This window comes from Meleagris gallopavo, chromosome 4 (genome assembly GCF_905368555.1).
Source record: "Meleagris gallopavo chromosome 4, MGAL_WU_HG_1.1, whole genome shotgun sequence".
NCBI classification, from domain to species: Eukaryota; Metazoa; Chordata; class Aves; order Galliformes; family Phasianidae; genus Meleagris; species Meleagris gallopavo.
This window is the reverse complement of record NC_139407.1, coordinates 50567063-50586814: the sequence shown is the minus strand read 5'-3', so window position 1 is coordinate 50586814 and position 19752 is coordinate 50567063.

Genomic DNA, 19752 nt, shown 5'->3' with positions numbered 1-19752 from the left:
TTTTTGTCCTGTCCTGACCTCTTCAAACTTTAAACACTATCTTTCTCTTAAAGCAACTTGTGGGAAAAAAAAACAGCCACTTACGAGGTACACAATGCCAACAGATCTCTCATTTTAGTTTTTCTTCAGTTAAAATACTTATTAAATATTTTAAAAATATTTTTCCGTGCATCTCTCAATCTCTTTACTGAGCTTCCTTTTTTGCAGAAGTGAAGAATAAATGAAATTCAGTACATAAAGACACCAAATATGTAAGCATTAACTTTTGTATTACTAGTTGAAATGCTACAAACATTGACCTGTCTTGAAACATACAGTACATGGTCCAAGTGGAAGCAATATTGTGCACATACCTGGAATCGTGGTTTTCTGCTTGCTAGTTTTGAATCCCATTTTTCTTTTTTAAAGAATTTTGGGTGTAACTTTCAGTAATGATCATATATAACATTATATGCCTCACATGAATCAGTGGTAATAGCTGAAGTTATCTATCCCTATATTTATTAGAAGAAAACTTAGAAAACAGAGTGTTCTTCATAAAAAAGGAATATTTAAAAAATATACATTCTTATAACAAAAATGCTTCATCCAATCTTAATTTCTATTGATTTGCATTACCCGTATTTATCATATATTTACAATATTTGAATACTAGTTTATATAACATAGGTAATACAATTTCATTTTATTTTACACATCTGCTATTAGTAGTAGAAATATTTTAATATGCTTCTAAATTATTTACATATTAGTTATCTTGACATCTTTATCTGTCTACTGCATATTGATAAGTAGAAGGTGAATTGCTGAATTTTTTTCCTCCACTCAGAGCACTTAAACACTGAGCATGGGCTGTTGGAAATGTTCATGCTATCTTAAATGATTATTTTCAAAATATTTACAGATGCATATACAGTTGATACTTGCATAATAGATCATACCACAAAGCATACTTGCTTTTTCACATGTTAACATGTGAAAAAGCTGCCAATTTTATTTTGAAATGATTATCAGGTGAGATTATAGTTCTAAATATAAAAACAATCAAGAGATCAATTCTTAATTCAAATTTTAAAAGAAATATCTTACATTTCATTGTAACTTAAAAGCCAATAAAGAATATTCATATACTTCTTTAATAAATATATTCTGCATTAATCAGGTTAATCACGCTCTCAGAAAATTCAAAATAAAAACATATATGCTGAGCACTAACACATAAGAATATCCCACTGCTGTGAAAACAGTTTCTTTACAATTTTGGAAAAAACTGAACTTCTATACTGATAAAGCCGTTTCAACTTATACTGAATTTCTCTCTCAGCACAGTTTTTTGTTGTAGTCTTCCTGTATTTTATAACTTTATAACATCAGCTTTACTCAAAGCATTTTTCACACAGCTGCTACTAGTCCCATATCATATAGTGCAACTATGTTCTTCTACTGACAACACTGCTCAACATCCAGTGAAAAATCCAGAAGCAGAAAAATCTCTGCTCCCAGAAAGAAAAAATTCTGACCTGCTGCTTATGATCTGTAGCAACTAAAGGGGAAGCAAAATTAATTTCTACATGAAATTGGAAGAATTTTACTAAAATACTTTTTTTTATTTCTTTGTAAAGAATATATTAATTTTCTGAAATTAATCGGATCCAACTAGATCAAATACAACTATGTTATTCCTTTCATACAAAACAATGCATCTTCCTTTCTCTGTTCATTTTGAAAGTCCTATGATCTTACAATTAATATAACAATGTATTAATTTATATTAGCTGTGGAAGACAAAAGTAAATAGCCTATTTGTTTTATTTTTTGTTTGTTTGTTTTTTTCCTCCAGTAAGTCTGAATCATAACTTGCTTTTACATTCTGAAAATATTGGAAGTAGTACCTACAGTCACAATGCACAGCATATGCAACGTTGTACCCTGATAAGAAAACTTAAGTTCTACATTATCATAGCTACTTGGAATTGGATGAAATTGAGATGAAATTTCATCTCAAAAGCGTGTACTTCTCAGTCTAAAGGTCTTTAACGCAAATTTCAGTTCAGTGCAGAACAGCTATGTCTTGTAAAATTATTTCCTCTAGTTTTACAGAGGAAATCATTGCTAAGGTGTGAGAAAGTACAGAAGGTAAAGTCATGCAAGGCAGGAAAAAAAAGGGTATGTAACTGTTGAAAGAACAGCAGAGAGGGTTGGGGGTAGGATGCAGAACGCTCAGAAGACATAATATAAAACAAATACAAACATGTTACATATGCACATAATATTCAGAGAAATTGAGACCAAGCAATACTCCAGCCTGATCTTCTAGCAGCTGACTACAGAATGCCTGGCCAGCAAATACTCATCTGTTGACTCCTTGGATGTGATGAGCACATTGATTAACAGTCTAGTAGCTTGCTAGTGCTAAATATCTACTGGCTGTATTAGCCAATATATAACTGATCTGTATTCATAAACTGTGTGTACCCTTGCACAAGTCTCTTCATGCAAGGCAAAAAGTATCTAAACAAAAGTCCGGATAGAGACAGCTGCAGGCGTGGCAGAGGAAGGGATATATAAAATCTCTGTTGAAAACTTATTGTGATAAATCATCATGCGTTCTAACAAGAATAAAAAATATTATATTCAAGCAACTGAAAACTAATTAACATTGATTCTGTAATATTATCCTTCTTATCTGTAAGAACAGAAAAGGACCTCAAAAATAAGCACATGAAACAACCACCACCTGAATATGAAACGTTTCTAGCACAAAAGTAGCTCATAAAGCACGCACTAATTGGCAAAGTATTTAATGCTTACCCAAAGGCATCAAAATGAAGATAGTAACACCTGTAGAATGACAATGTTCTTTCTAGGTACCTCAGATGTGCATTGTTACAGATACTTCTCAGGAGCAAACAATACCAGCTGAGTTTCAAATAAGAAACTACAAAGAATGCTGCTTTCATTTTGAGCGATACTGCAAAATGAGAAGTGTTCGAGCAGATATCATCCTTTTCTGAAGAGATAAAGTTGTATGAGGGATTTTATTTGCTGTAGAAATGAGGATCTGATTTCCTTCCAAATGTCCCCGCTCATGCTGATGATATACCCTCAGATAACTTTCACAACATGTAATTTCATCACAGCCTTTTGGGCACTTACTTACATTAAACTTGACTTATCAGTGTTGGGTATCTAAAAACTCATGAACCTAAAATGGTCTCAGTATTTTTTAAAAATCTGAATCCTAAAATAATAATCTAGTTTTTGAAATAAATTTGCAAATAAAATAAAAATTGCGGGATTCAAGCTACCCATCAGCAGTTGCTTGCTCATCTATTATATTTAGACCCCAGCTCCTCACAAAGATTAACATGCATTCTTTCATCTGGTAGAAAAACAAGGAAGAGAACAGAAACATTTCTTTTTCATGTCAGTTTAAGACATTCTTGAGTTGGTCTTTTATGTGATCAAAATCAAACTTGTTATGTGTTTTTCATCTTCCAGAAGAACCTGACAGGTTTTGCTTTCAAAGACTCATTTTCCAAGAGGAAAACATAGTTCTCATGTTCAGTTTTGTTGTTTAGTTTTTGCTTTGTTGATTTTGCTTTATTTGGGTCGATTTTTCAAAGTTTCTTTGTTTTATACAGCTTTCACTATGTTCCCTGGCACACAGATGGATCAGAAAATGACTAGGAGACACGGAAATTGTCAGTAGTTTTTGTTTAATGCTCTTAAAAGTTGCCAGGCCTTCACTGTGTCTTAAGGGATGGGCACAAGAAAACAGTAATGGAAAGAACCAAACTGGGTGACAAAGGAGAACAGCTACAAGATTTTACTCACGTAAAACACAGCTCTCATAATTTCTCTCAGGAAAAAAGTATTTTTCAGTAGTGTGCTTAGCACAATAAAATCTTTGATTATTAAGTGAGCTATGCATAAATATTGCTATAAAGGAATAAAAATTAGTATTTGCTTTGAGACACTACTATAATACAAAAAAAAATTATCAGTTGCTACAGTAATTACTACAATAATGTTCTCAAAAAGAGAAAAATATATCAATATGTGAAAGAATGAATGAAAAGAACTTGCATACTTCTAAAACATTTTTCTTTTTTATTCCTTCTTGCTACTATATAATCACTATATGGGGGTCAAGCTTGTAGAGTATAGAACTTGTATTCATATAATACTTACATGAACGCTTTTAGCTACATATAATTATGTAAAAAAAAAAAAAAAAACAACCCACGTATATGGATGTGTTCTAAATTCTACCTGATTTCTCCTCAAGAAATGAGTACTTTTTTTCAGTCTTAGTAAATTGCTTTTGCTCTTGCAAGGCCTTCAGGAAGATCTTGGCTTATCTTCCCGACTTTTTGATTTCATGGGTGACTAGCTATGAATTCAAGTTTAATATGTACAAAAAAAGAAACTCAGCGTTTTCACCTCTTAAGCCCACTCTTCTCACACATCCTCTGATTACTGTGTAAATCAGAAATCTCTCAGACCTGTAATCAAGCTATCATCCGCCAGTCAGACTTTTCACTCGTATCAAAGACCCAAGCTATGCCATTTTCATTATATTCCTATAATACCTTCCCTTTTGGCTCAATGGCAAAAACTATGCCTAAGTTTTTATTCTCCTAGATCTCAGTTATGCAGTCAGTATTCTTTACATCACTGAGAAATACATTTCTCCCTTTTACGTGTCTGTTCAAATTTATTAACAGATATCTCCCTAATAGTGATTCTTAAACAAATTATCTCCCTCAGAGGCAACTACAAATGGTTCCATAGTTTCCTATTAAATGAAATATAAGTTGCTTATCTGCAGTATGAAAGCTTCTCCTCATCTTAATTATCATACGATATTTATTATCTTGAGGTCAGGTCTTTTTGCAATTTGGCATCTTAAGCCTATCAACTCCAAAATAAATAAGAAATAAATAAAAATCCTTTCATGTTTCCAGGCTCAGAAAGAGCTTGATAAGCATCTGAAAAACTGCATCATTACCCTTCTCTCAATCCATTTTTAAACAGCCTATTAAAACTCTCTTCTTTGTCCAAGAAAAACTTCATAATAGGAACACTACCTGCCATGACTAGTGCTTGTGAGGCAGGTTATCAGTGATATCTCCCTTTCATTATGTTTGGTATCTATCCATTCTGATTTCCCTTCATGGTAAGTTATTTTGCAGCATTAGCTCTATCTTTCTTTACTATTCACCACTAGTAGTTCATCCGTTATTAAAAGAGTTACTATTAAATAACCAGATGAATACAAATATGAAAAAAATTATTAACTTGTTTGCTCTAAATAACTGCTGTGAATATCCTTTAAAAAACTGTATCTATTAGGGAAAGGCGTGGGCTCCTAATTCGTGATTTTTTTACTAGAATATCAAAAACTTGGATTAAAAACTATTTGGCTTCATTGCAGCATTGTGCTATCTATGCAATAAGGTTCAATAGTCACGTTGAGTATGTCTTCAACTTATTTTAAACCTGAAATCAAGCAAGTAGAAATAACAGATATGAACGCAGTAATTATTTATCTACAAAGCCTAGGTGCTAGTTCTCATGATTTAGGACAAATGCCATTTTCAATAGTCTATGACAGAAGACTAATTGTTCGAGTATTTAATAGACAAATGAAAATAAAAACAATGAAGAATCAAGTCTTGACCTAAGAAGTTTCTCTATTTCTTCTCCTAGTGTAATACTTGAATTTCATATCTGTGCAGCTGACCACCACTGCCTTTTCACTACAGGGCATCAGTTTACCAATCAGCCACACCTAGCCTTTAAGTTCCCAAACTGGGAGAAAAGCCCCAGCACCAACATGCAAGTAAGTCTCCATGCCCTTTAGAGATGCACATCCGAAGAGCAATTTCTGAGTGAGAGCTCTGCTCTGCACAACACACTAAATATACCAGCTAGCTGACAACTTGTCAGCCAAAGAAGGTACCTCAGTGTTTCACTAGTATAAGATGTCTGGGAAAAAAAAAAAAAAAAAAAAAGTGTGATCAGAAGATACAATACTACTTCAGAGAATCCCAAGTTGTATTTGCATTTGTTTAAATTGCTAAGTAAATCCATTAATTTTAAGCCAGAAAAAAGCACACTCTTCCTCTTATCCTGACTTTCAACCCCCCATCCCTCCCCCAGAAAAATATAGCAAGCAAAAATCCTAAACAAGCAGAATTTTACAGTCATTATTTTTGCATGATTTTTCACACAACTCAGCAGTACTTCCCCATAATTTGTTTTTTTTGTATGATTTTTTCCCTCTGCTTTGACTTACATTCATTTCAGAAGCCTAATTGAAAAGAACTCATACGTATATGATCTGAAGTACAGAAATTAAGGAATATATCGTAATGACCAACGAAAAGTGTGAAAAATGTAATGAATAATACTAAATGGTTAAATTCCACATGATGAGAATTCATTCATGAAAACACTCTGTGCTCTATTTTTAATGGATCATTGCAAAAACATACAAATAAAATAGAGTGCTAATAGGACATCTTTGCCCAAAATTAATGAGGATAAACGTAGAAATAAAAAAAGCTTATGATCATAATCTACCCGCTCCCGGAACAAGGTTCAAAATGAGGTATTCTGTGTTTTAGAAAAATTTCTCCTATAAATTATTATATCCTTACGGGAAAGAGAGAAGTAGAATAATGCCTTTGTTTATAAACCTTCCCAAACTTTCTCTGTGACGATTTCATTTTAAGCTTAATGATCAAAAAGAATCCTAGGTTATTGCTCAAAAACAAACAAACAAAAAAATATATGCATTATTTATTTATAGATGTTTTAAGGGTTGTTTGTGGGTAAAGAAGGGACAATATTTCTTTAGTTTCAATTCACATTTCTTGTTTCTTTTATACAGTTGTTCAGAAGAATCCAGGCATCTAATTTCAGATAAAATTGATATTGCATAGAAGATCACCACAATATATAACACATTCTCAAAGCTGAATTTGAAAAGGCTTAATAGAACAGGAGTACTTATGTTCTAATGCCCTTAGATATTTGGGATATTTCTGTCTTATTTTTTCCATTTTTGAATACTCACAACTACTGGATCAGTTCAAACTATATTTCTAAGGCTCAAACTTTGCTGCAAGTATCATATTTTGGTATTAGAAACTGAAATCTATTACTGACTCAAATAAATATTTAAAGGTTAACCATGGCTAGGAATTTCAAATCATGATTATATTAAGCTGGTTAAACTTCTGGCACATTGTTGAATGACACAATCCTATTTAGTAGTTTGTATTAAAGCAACAGAATAGCTTGACCTTTCAGTAGGTAAGATATCGACCTGCCACTGGGCTCCACACAAGTCTTGTGAACTGCCTAATTTCTATTTAAGTCTTTGACAAAGATTTCTGTCCGTCTCAAGAGATAAATTTCATTCTTACTGAATACATAGAAAGCTTTTCCTTAGTCCTCTGGAAGTGAAGGACATGACAAAAGACAACTTTCTGTACAAAGATGAGAGTCCCTAACATAATTCTCTTTGGTTGTTTGATTTCCTTAGAACAAGATGCTCTTTCTTCAGTGAGCATAAGCGAGAGCAATTAAAGTAAATGGTATTTCTTTTTCTCCCTTTCTGTCTAAATACCTAAATTATTCTACTGTGTATTATTTGGTTTATCTATTCCTATCAGGAAACAGCTCAATAAAGTTGATGGAGATGCTGAGCTTTGAAACCTGCAAAATGGAAATGAAAAGCTTGCAAGAATAGACTTAAAGTGCATCCCTGGCCACACCACTTAGAAACAAACAACAATAAAATAGAATTTTGTTTCCACGTGCCAGCAGTTTTGATTCAAAGAAATCCTAGCTTTAAAATCAAAGCCAGCAAAAGGGTATTTTGCAAGCAAACCAAATACATAAATGCATTCCTATTTAATGTTCAAATTCTATTAATAATCAAGCAAATGCTTAAGAATCTTTCCTAAGAAGGATACTGCTAAATTATCTCACCTGTTTTTTTACACAACGATATAACCCATTTCCACAGTCTATGTTTTGCATGAACTCATTTGACTTAGCTTTGTTTTCACAAGGACTATTTTCAAGAAAAATGCATGTCTATGTGCATGTGTTAGAAGCCAGAAATGCATTTAATGCAGCCATGGACCTTAGGAACACGTTTTCAACTGTAAGTGTTGCAGAAAGGCTACTGAGCTTACCAAATACACATGAGGACACAAAATGCAATCCAGGAATTAACATACTGTAGTACAGAAGGAAAGAAGGAAACTAATTGCTTCAGTGATATCCACAGCAGCAGGCAACAACAACAATGGTGGTATCAGCAGAAAAAAAAAAACAACACTTTTTTTTTCCCCACTGTTTCTAAATGAGATGCAGCATATGGATAATTAAGGCTATTTCACTAGATCAGACTACAGCTCTCCAAGCAATCACAAAAAAAAGATTTTCTGTGCATAATGGTTTATTTTAAGATTCTTAAAACAGCCATTAACACATCAAAAAGCATAGACTCATCTTCAAAGAACAGTTTTACACCTGCAGGTTTTGCATGATTTTATATATATATTTTATATATATATATATATATATATAAAATGAGAATTACTTTCATTATTTAATACACATTATTTAACGTATATTGCTGTTCTGTCTTATTCTCTTCCATTATTCAGTTTTGAACTTCCATCCTTCTCAGTTTCTGAACAATCAACTGCTTACCACCTTTTAAGTGTTGACTGAGTGGGTATGATTTCCTTCCAGCTCTTTCTTAGTCAAGAGTCTCCAACCAACCAATTCAACTCTCATGAAGGTGCCTAACTTTTATCACTTGTAGCCTCAGAGTTTCACTAGACTCTTATGTATGTCACTAGAGACAATCACACTTCAAAAACAAAATTTCATGAGTGAAACATAGAAATCTTCTTAAGAAATGGTGTCCCATGAAATTTAAATCCCAAAAACATAAAACAAGTTTGCTATCTAAAGGACTTATTTCATAAGGTTTTTAATAGCCTGTATCTTGCTACTGGTATCTGAAGAAAAATATTAATTGTGGAAGACTATGAGCTACCACGTGTAGAAAGCATCTTTTAATTTCAATTATCTCATTGTACTGAAAGTCATCCACAAGAAGTGGTACGTTCTATTCTGTGTGTTACATTTTCCAGATACATGGTTACTTTATTTCTAAAGGAAACAATGTATATGTAATTCTATAAGTGCAACATTTTTAAAGAAACTCACATTTTAGTTTTATTTGAAAAAAATACATGTATTCTGTAATATGGGCTTTTTGAAATCACAGAAAATAAGGACTGAACAAGCAATGAGAATACCACAAGATGCTAATATAAGAGAAAATACATTTAGTAGAGAAGAAGACCGGAAGCAAAAGTGGTAACATTGGTTTTAATATTAGTTAATTGGTAAAATATAACTTTTATGTATATATATATATATATATACACACACACACATATATATACACTATATATTATATATATAGTGTATAATAATATATATACTATATATATATTATATAGATATTGTGCATATCTATATCTATATCTATATATATATATATGCACACTATCCCCTAAAACTTCAGTAGATTATAAAGGAGTACTAAGTTATTAAATCAATCATTGCATCATTCTCCCTACTACCTAGTATTAGTTTTTATACTGACAGCCTTCTGTTCATGTAGTAAATGCAGTGATAAATAAAAGTTTGAAATTATAGGCAGGCTTCTGTTTAAAACTGAGTTTGTACTTCAATCGGGAATTCACACAGTTTTGTTCTTTGAAGGACCATGCTGAAGTTCATGTTCTTAAGCATACTCATATTCCAGAATATCCATATCCAGACTTCTGAAGAAACATTAACGAGCAAGTTGATTATTTCTTCAGATGATTTGCAGCAGAATCGGTAACTTTGTTTGGAATGACAGAAAACGGTCCTTGTTGCTGTATTACTTCCCTTCATGATGCAGTTACATCTTAGCTAACATAAAGCATCACCTAACTGTCAAATAAATACGAATTTTCATCTGAATAGTTTCACACTTTTTCATGCTCAAAAGAAATAAATGAGTGGCTCTAGAGTTCTGGTCACTGTGGGAATGCATATTCATGAATAAAAAAAAAAAGAAAATTTTGACACGTATCTCAAGTCTGACTTGAAAAAGAAGAAAAGAAAGCAAAAAAAAAAAAAAAAAATCCCAAACTCATAGATTTCTAAAAATTTCTCTCAAAACATAAATGAAGTTTTGGCTTTGTGTCTCCAAAATTTCAAAGGCTGTTTTGTCTTTGGCCTGGTTTATTCAAGGTAATCAGGTACTGAAAGAATTTATTCCTTTCCTGATAAAGTAAGAGAATTAACATAACATAAAAGAATTCTTCTTTTATGCCTGAAAAATGAAAAGGAAAAACATGTTCAGCAAAAGTTAGTTCTCTCCAAGCTCCATAGAGAAGTACGTTAATAAAACAAATACACTGTTATTTTAGTTTTAGTTCTTCTTTAACTACAGTTCATCAATCACTGAAGAAGCTAAGAAACTTAGAAGGCTGCTCTCTTCATCTGCTGCTGAATGAGAATCAAAGAATCATTTAAGTTGGAAGGGGAAGCAGATGACCTTTAAAGGGACATCTCCAGCGTGATCGCGTTGCTCAGAGTACCCATGCAGCCTAACCTTGAAAGTCACCAAGAAAGGGGCACTACTTCTCTAGGCAGCCTGTTCCACTGTGCCACCATCCTTATCATAAAACACTTTTTCAATATCCTGCCTAAATCTCTCCCAATATAGTTTGAAACCATTTCCCTTTATCCTGTCACTACAGATTCTGCTAAAGGATAAAGCACTTTTTTAGATATAGATGGGTCACTATCAGGTCACTTCACAGCCTTCTCTTCTCCAGGTTCAGCAGACCCAGCTCTTCCAGCCTGTCCTCATAGGAGAGGCATTCCATCCCTTGTATCATGTTTGTGGCCCTCCTCTGGATGCACTTTAACAGGTCCATGTCTCTCCTATATTGAGGACTGCGCATCTGGACACAGCAATCCATGTCACACCTCACCAGCACAGAGCAGAGGGGCAGGATCAGCTCCCTCAACCTGCTGGCCACACTTCTTTTTTGATGCAGCCCAGAATATAGTTGGCTTTCTGGGCTATGAGGGCACATTGCTGGCTCATATCCAGCTTTACATCCAAGAGTACCCTCAGATTCTTTACGGCAGAGCTGTGCTCAGTCCTTTTGTCCCTCAAATTGTATTGTTCATGGGGGTTGCTGTGACCAAGGTTCCTTGCACTTAAATTGTTTTGAACCTTATGAGGTTCATCTGTGCTCACTGCTGAAGCTGACGAGGTCTCTAGGTCTGTCTAGGATGGCACCCCGTCCCTCAGGCATGTCAACCACACCAGTGAATTAGTGAAGGTACAACCTGTGGCTGCAACTAAAAAAGGAAAGATATTTGGAATCAAATGAAATCTTGATTTTCCCAGTTCCTGCTTCCTATTCTGTTTTTACTCTGTCATTTCTAAATGGACTGCTAGTCTTGAAAATGTGATCATTCATTTCACCACCCAAGATTACATAAATATTTGCTGCATAAATTCTGGGCAATGTGAAGATTTCACTTTAATAACTTCTTTTAGTGACTGTTTCCTTAGTATAGATAAGGAATTACATATAGAAAGATTCTTTATATCAACACCAGATGACATGTCAAGTCTCACAAGAATTAGAGAACATCTCTGCCTCTGAGGTTGCAGACATTTAATCATTTCTTCACCAGTCTGGGCAGCTGCACACTGACCTCCTCACCATCACCTGCTTCTAGGCTGTCAGCCCCAGTACTCTGTGATATAAGGGCTGCTTTGCATGCAGCTTTACTAAGAAGAAATGCCACTAACTGTGACAACAATCCTAATTAGATGTTGAAATACTATTGTAAAGATCTGTCACCAATGATTACTCATCTCTTTAATGGTTCCTTCACACAGAGCACTGTTTCAGCTATTTAGAAAATGGCCAATATTATTATCATTCCCTCAGGGGCTTATCTAAGCACTCTGAAGGATTACTGTCCAATTTTACTTATAAGCAAGGTTGCAAAAGTCATGAAATAGACACTTTTCAAGGGGAAAATAAAATGTCTTTACAGCAAGAATTCCAGCCGCAGGAAGCTGGGAGCATTCACATACCTCTAGGCAATCTCTAACACAGCAATTATAAAGAAAACATCCTCTTGAGAGGGAACAAGATTTTAAGAGAATGAGACCAATAAGGGATAAGAAGTAAGGAAAGGATTAGATTCAAGACTGGAAATAACACTTTCGAATCCCCAACCTTCCTATTTGTATCACAAGATAAAACTACATCACTAGACAAAAACGGCATGACCTAATTTCCACCAACAGGATAACTGCATGCTGCTATAGACAAACCAACAGAACAGACATTTGTGTTCACAAAGAATTGTTACTAAATGTAACTTTAACTTGGTCAAAAATAGAATAATTGCGATTAGTTTTCCAACATATCTTTCTTTGAATCTTCTGTCACTCCCTTCCAATGCCTAAAAAGTCTGTTCCATTCTGCTTACAGAAATGATTATTTAGCTCCAGACAAACAGCTATCCTAAGACTCCTAAGCCCAGACAGACCTCGATTCTAGCCAGTACTGTAATGCTTAGAGGATGAACAAAGTACTAATTTATCATTTATTCTCCCTTACTAACAATTTAACTTGAACACCTGCAGAGCTTCTCCTCAATCATAACAACACTTGTTGAAGCATATCATCCAAATAATAAGCCAAATTTTATCGTACAGTTGCTGTCTGGAAGCTAATTCTTCTGCACTATCAACAAGAGAATCTAGGAGCACTGTCCATTAGAAACAAATATACTTTTTTTTTTCTTCTTGGGTCCCTAACTTCAGCTTGCTCTTGAACTGCAAGCTATGGATTTTTGCTTTTAGTCTATTTGAGTATTTCACCCTGCAGAAGTTGCCATTAACACAGATAAGCACTGCCTGAGGGTGACTGTTTTAGAATTTAGCACTGTCATCTTACAGCCACTAGCATCTGACTGAACAAGGACTCCTTTTGAAATTAGTGACAGAAGGAATTATTCAACGTGATCAAGTTAGTAAGAGACAAATCCATGAGATCGTATTCCCTGTGGATAATGGAATAATTTAAGAGATTACTTTTCTATGTAATTGTGTTAGCAATAATAAATAAAATACTGCTAAAGTATTTAATCAGAAATTATTGGAAGAAAGTAGGAAGGAAAACAGGAAAAAAAAAGAAAGGAGAAATAAATTTAGATTTAAAAAAAGCTCAAGGTCTGTTGTAGAAACATCTATATTTTCTTTGATTCTGTGACTGACAAACATGTTTATTGTAGCAATGTTAACAGTGATCTGGAGTGATTAGCAGCAAATGTTTTAGAGGATGTCATTAACATACACAGATTAATAAATAAATAAAATCCTGACCAAATTATGGCTAACTCAGTCAGAGAACAGTGTTTCTGATATCAGAGTGTTTCACAGAATTACTAGTTCTTTAAAACCTTAAAATTGAAGCTTTATGTTCAAGGAGTACATTGAACACACTGACCTTTGAATTCCTTTGCTCAATTCTTTTTACTAAAATTATTTACTTCTATAAAATACTTTGTTATCAGTAATGGAACTTTTATGAAGAAGAATATTAAAGAAACTCTGTTCTGATTCTGAAACATTTTGAATTATATTTATCATCAGCAGTTGTAAGAGGAACGTAATGTACCAGGAATGTCAGGCAAGAGCAGGATCAGAGCTATTCCAAAGAACGTAACAGCTATATTCAAGAAAGTCCAAGTGTTTTTTCATTTAGAAGTCAAATATATTATAGATATATGAAAACGATTGTGTTCATAGTCTTTTACAAAAGCAGTATAAATCAGCCTCCATTATGTATATTGTTGAATCTTGACATTTACTTCTACGTATTTATCACTTGTAGTTTCAAATTTTTGTTATTTTAAAGTTGTCATCCACTGTACAGACAAAATGCATCTACAGGTACATTTTTGCTAGGCTGTGACTAAAATTTACCTCAAAATTAGACTAATAATTGCATACTTGACTAGAATTCTTTTGGGGAAAAAAGTGAGGAATAAAAAAAGACAAGAGACTGTAGAAGAAGTTGATATACATGTTTAGATTTCGTGTTACATACACATTCTCCATTAGCATCCCTGACTCATACAACAAAACAGAAAAACTAACTCCTAAAGCTATGTCATTCTTTGAGCTCAGCAGGCTTTCCTATGAACTATACACAGCAAAATTGCTATTGCTCTGAGCAGAATTCAGACCTCTTGATTTCTTTTGCAAAAACAATTTGTTTGTAGTTTGCAATTATATGTATTTGAAAAGCATATAAACCGTTCCTCTTATTCTCTTCAGCTATTAGAGGTAGATTTCTACACCTAATATTATTTTCCCGACTCTTTTTACTTCACCAGACTTCTCAATCAGTCCTGTTCTTTGTTTCTCTGACTCACTTTTATAATTTCCAAATCCTTACCACTTGTTACCAGTTCTTGTCTTGTGTTATCTCATCTAGGTTTCCCCTTGCCTATCTCATTTTCTCTCCTAGGCCACACTTCCAGTTCAAAGTAACCTTCTGACCTCTCCCAGTCAGCCTCTCTCCTGCTGTCTTTAATTGGCCAACATCAGTTCTTCACAATTTCTCTTCCTCTTCACCTCCATGGTGGGTCTCAGTCCTAAGTAGTCTTTGTCTCTTTTGCACACAGCTTCCAGCTCCCCTATACTGACGGATTGTTCTGGTTTCTCCTTCTTCAAAACACTCTTCCACAAGGCACCTCTTTGTCCACCCTCCAGTTCTTACTCCTTCTAAAATCACAGCTGGACTTTTCCAAGTCCAAGTTACAGGGAGAAAAGATCACAGAAGACATGACGTATCTAATCTAGTTTTGGTGTGGCCTGTAGCACATAAGTGTTGGAGTTGTAACTCCTGTGTCACCACCAGCATTCATCCCTGCACTAGCAAATGTGCAATGTCACTGAATTCTGTAGTACAGTCAAGCAAAACAGACAACCATAAGTTTGGCCAGATCTGGAAAAATAGAACTGCAACAAAGATTGTTCCTTGTAAGAATTTCAGATCCTTTCTCAAAGCAGGGAAGTTGCACATCTCACTCACCTGCACTAAATAACACATTTTCTCCATTCTGATTAAATATTTTTGCGTAAATTCTCTCTACAACTCTTAGAATGTATTAGCACATATCTTAATAGACTTAGGATAGAAAACATAGAAATGGGCTGCTTCACATTTCTGTGTTACTGTTAGTCTTCATTTCTGAAAGCTAATAAGCAAAAAAATAGTTACATAAATAATAGTGATATTTAATCAGGAAATAAATAAACAAATGAACCTGTTAAAACAAACCAACAGGTTAACTGTAGCTGCCTTCCCTGACTCATTTGAAGAGCAAGGAATTCAAAAACAACCTATCCAAACATCAATACCTGGTATCAGCAAAAAACTCTCCACTTCCAGGCATGCAGGAAGTAAAATAAACAGTGGTATAGCAGAAGGTAGCAACTCAGAACTTGAGGACTGTAATTGTGTAAGCCTAGTGGCAATAGAGACTGAAGCGTTATTTTCTAACCATCTAGCATATGATTGCTATCGGCCCCCACAAACCTAGTAAGTCCAGCAGTAGTTCATGTCTTTCTTAGAACAATATTCCAGAGTGACTGGTTTAAAGACAATGATTTGGTTTTGTTTTGTTTTTAAAACAACGTTTATTATGCTTCACTGGTTCTCCCTGAAGTGATTTATGGCTCCTTAGTACGATGACCAAGCACCACAATGATCAGTACACATACAACATTCAGCCAACAGTGATGCATGGTAGGTTCTGAGGGATTGCTAGGATTGAGCTTGATGAGAAAATATTTTTCTGCATGGTACCAAGAAAAAATTAACCTAACCGTCATACAAAACCTCAAACCACAGAACAAGACCTCAAGTAAAATAACTCAATTTATTTTTTTTTTTTATTACACAAACAACTCCCTTGCTGCGTAAGAAGGAAAATCCAAATAATCATACTTTCAGAGCCCTTGCTACCTGTAGCTTTTTTTTTTTTTGTCTAATATTTGTCAGGTTTGATCTCCTTGTGTGCTCATGCCTTCAAATCCATGCCTTTACACAGTCCAAAAAGAATATTTTGATTAACGTGCTACAAATCTTTTTCTGCAGTGTTCTCCACTTCTTCATTAATTACAGACAACTCATTTAGCTGCCTTCTGGCGAACAACACATAGTATTAATTTAGTCATTACAAAATACCACTCTTTTTTAAAGGAAAACAGGAAAAAAAAAATCTAAATTCTTTCATTATTAATGTATGTTCTGTGGATATTTTTCTGTGAAAAAACCTCAAAGCAATCACAAAGGGAAAAAATACCTTTACTTTTGAAAACAAGTTGTGAAGGATAAGACAACATAAAATGAAAACACCTACTCTTACCCAGAAATCTCAATCAGAAACCCCTTAGGGTTGCGATATAGGGGGTTCTGATCAGAGTGGCATAGACTGAAATATCTGTGGAGTGTATCATAGACCTAAATCTAAATGAAAAGAGGCAGGCAGCAAGTTGGTTTGTTTGTTTGTAAGTAGTTACTTGTCTCCCATTCCAAGATATCCCACTCATGCAATTTGTAAATCCAGTTGTTAGGGCATAAAAAAATGTTGAGACTTCTGAAGCAGAAGTTACTTAGCCATATGGCAGGCAGGAATGAATGCTGAAGAATCAAGCTTCTCCATTTCATTTCAATAATACGTTATATAAAACAAGTGAGTAGGGACACCTTGGCATGTAAAGCAATGAGTTTAGAAAAAAATCACACAATTTAGTAAGCATATGAGGAGCAGCTCATCTCATCCAATGACAGCTACAACAAAAGAATAATCCTGTAATGGCTCTTTGACAGTTTATTTTCCATGCATATGCTTAGGCAGTACATACTGTTTATTTTCTAAGCAGCTTAGCAGATGGAAGGTAAGTAGGATGATGATTATAATTCAATATAAAATACATTTAAATAAAGTTGGGGGTCTGACTTAACTTACATATTTTGACTTCTAAGGGCTTAAGTCTTCAGCAACATCCTTTGCTCAGCTGCTATTCTTATTTCCTGAATGTGGAGCAGTCTCTTATCACAGACTGCCACACTGTTGGACAATGTAGAATTGGTATAAGGCAAGAATTAGTTCCAGTAGCTCCAGAAGAACAAGATTCTACACTACAGGCAATTTGACATAACCTTCACCATGCTGCTTACTTTTTTTTTTTTTTGTAGTTGAAACTTGAGTTGGTATTTTCACTTCTTTTTCTAATATATATTCTTTAATAACTACCTGATCCAACTTATTACCATTTTTGGTGAGTTTTTATCTCAGCAAAATACTCTTATCTGTAGTTTTAGATAGGTGAGGAACAAAAGCATTATGTAGTTTGTTTAATTTTGCCCAAGAAAACTCACTGAGATAATATAGTCCTTGAATCCAAGATAAAACCTCCTTAATACTTCAGTTTTTTTGATGTTACCAAAAAAAAAAAAAAAAATTGATTCAAGAAATCTCACTGGTGAACTTAAAAAAAAAAAAAAAAGGTAAAAGACCTAATGCTACAGATGAAACTGGAAGATGTTTCTCAGTGTCATTGACAAATTATTATACTGGATTGAATATCTGCCACTGCAAATATTAATTGAGAGATGAAATGTCTCAGTCAGACATCTAAGACACCTGCAGATTACTGTTTATTACTCACTGCTACAATAGGAAAAAAAGTAGGCAAGTTTAATGCAGCACATTAATGCCTGTGGGTTTTTTTAAATAGATTTTTAATTGCTTAGTTAATTAAGGGCAAGAATGCCTTTAAGTAAGCACCTCAGAGATAAAAGGATCGGGGAAGACTTAAAAGTGGGATACAAAATACAGATAAGGAGAAGACTGGATTTTGTGAGATTTATGTATGGTGCGTAGAATAAATGATCATTTCCAAGAACTGGACTACAAATAACAGTGCCTGAAAAAAAAAAAAAAATCAATATCACATCTTCTGCCTATCTATAGGAAGAACATTCATGGAACACTCATTTAGATAAGTTAATGGGAGATTTGATAAATACATGGAAGAAAATTCCATCTTAAACATAGGAAACTCAGGCCAAGGGAGAATTTGAGCTGCATATTCTGTGTGTACTGGTGAAATATCAGCAGGTTTGCAAAGCTCTTGTCATGCAAGTTTCCTACTGAGTGTATGGCTAGTGAGCCTACTGGTCTTCACGTTTTTCTCTAACATGCCGTAACCTGATGTTTCATAACAAAATTTGAAAAAAAAAAAGAAAAAAAAAAAAAAAAACCATGACATCACAAAATCACAAGAAAGACTAATGCTTGCATTTCTCTTCCAAAGACCTTAAGTTCAATAAGTCTGTATGACATGGACATCTAAGTTTTTTCCAGAGAATTCAAGTTAATTGAACATTTTTGTCTTTCTGCCTTTTTTTTTTTTTCTTCCTCCCAGCAGTACGTTGATTTGTTAAAATCTGTCCTTTTATAAACTCAAGGTTAAGGCCACCATGTGGCAATGTCATCCATTTATGATACTCAGATACAAACTGTTAGTAAAAGACACACAATACTATTCAGCACAAATAAATAAGGAATAATAAAAAAAAAAAAAAAGGAAGTATAGATACCAGTGAGGTACTGTATTTTCTTACCGTCCTTGTAAAAAACTATTCACACTGATGGACCTACCACTGAGTATATTTCTCAAACAATAAAATGAAAAACATCAAAAAAATCTTCTTAAGCCCAACCAAGGATCTTCTCATTCTGACCAGTATATTTTATCTAGTGAGCTTGAAATAAAAACATACAATTCCTCCTCTTTCCAAAACTACATTATAACTTCTAAAGTCTTGCAAACTCCATTCCAATAGTTAAATTTATGTTAAACTGAAATTGCTTTCCCCTACTACTTTATTATTGTTGCAAGCACAGATGGGTTTTCATGCTATTTATGTATTCTTAATATCTAAGTAAATTTCACCTTTAAAATTAATTACTGCACATGAATATTTTTACAATTCTCTCATTGACAAGAGCATGTGCTTCTGGAAAAGCTGGTTTCCTACCATACCACCTAGATTATGATTATCTGTGAGGATCATGGTAAAATACCAATGTTCAAGGTGGTACATTCACTCAATCTATTTTCAGAAGAGCCTGATGTAAACACCTACTTACCAAAGAGAGAATACCAGATGCTGTAACAAAACCATAGTACAGCATAATAGCCTCCTCTTTCTTATGCTGCTAAATTGAATGGATTTTTTCCCCTGTAACTTTTAGTACTAATGAAAGAGTAAAACCAACAGCAGCTACTGACTTGTGTGCAGTCACTGGGAATCACACTGAAAAGTGAAAAGATGAAAGAAGAAAAAAAAAAAGAAGAAAAAATAAAATGCTGTAACAAAAGAGCCAGTGATTATTAACTCTTTATTGAGAGTGTCCAAGAATGGCCACAAGGATGATCCAAGGGCTGGAGTACCTCTCCTATGAAAGCAGGCTAAAGGAGCTGGGCTTGTTTAGTCCAGAAAACAGAAGACAGTGGGGAAACCTCAGTGC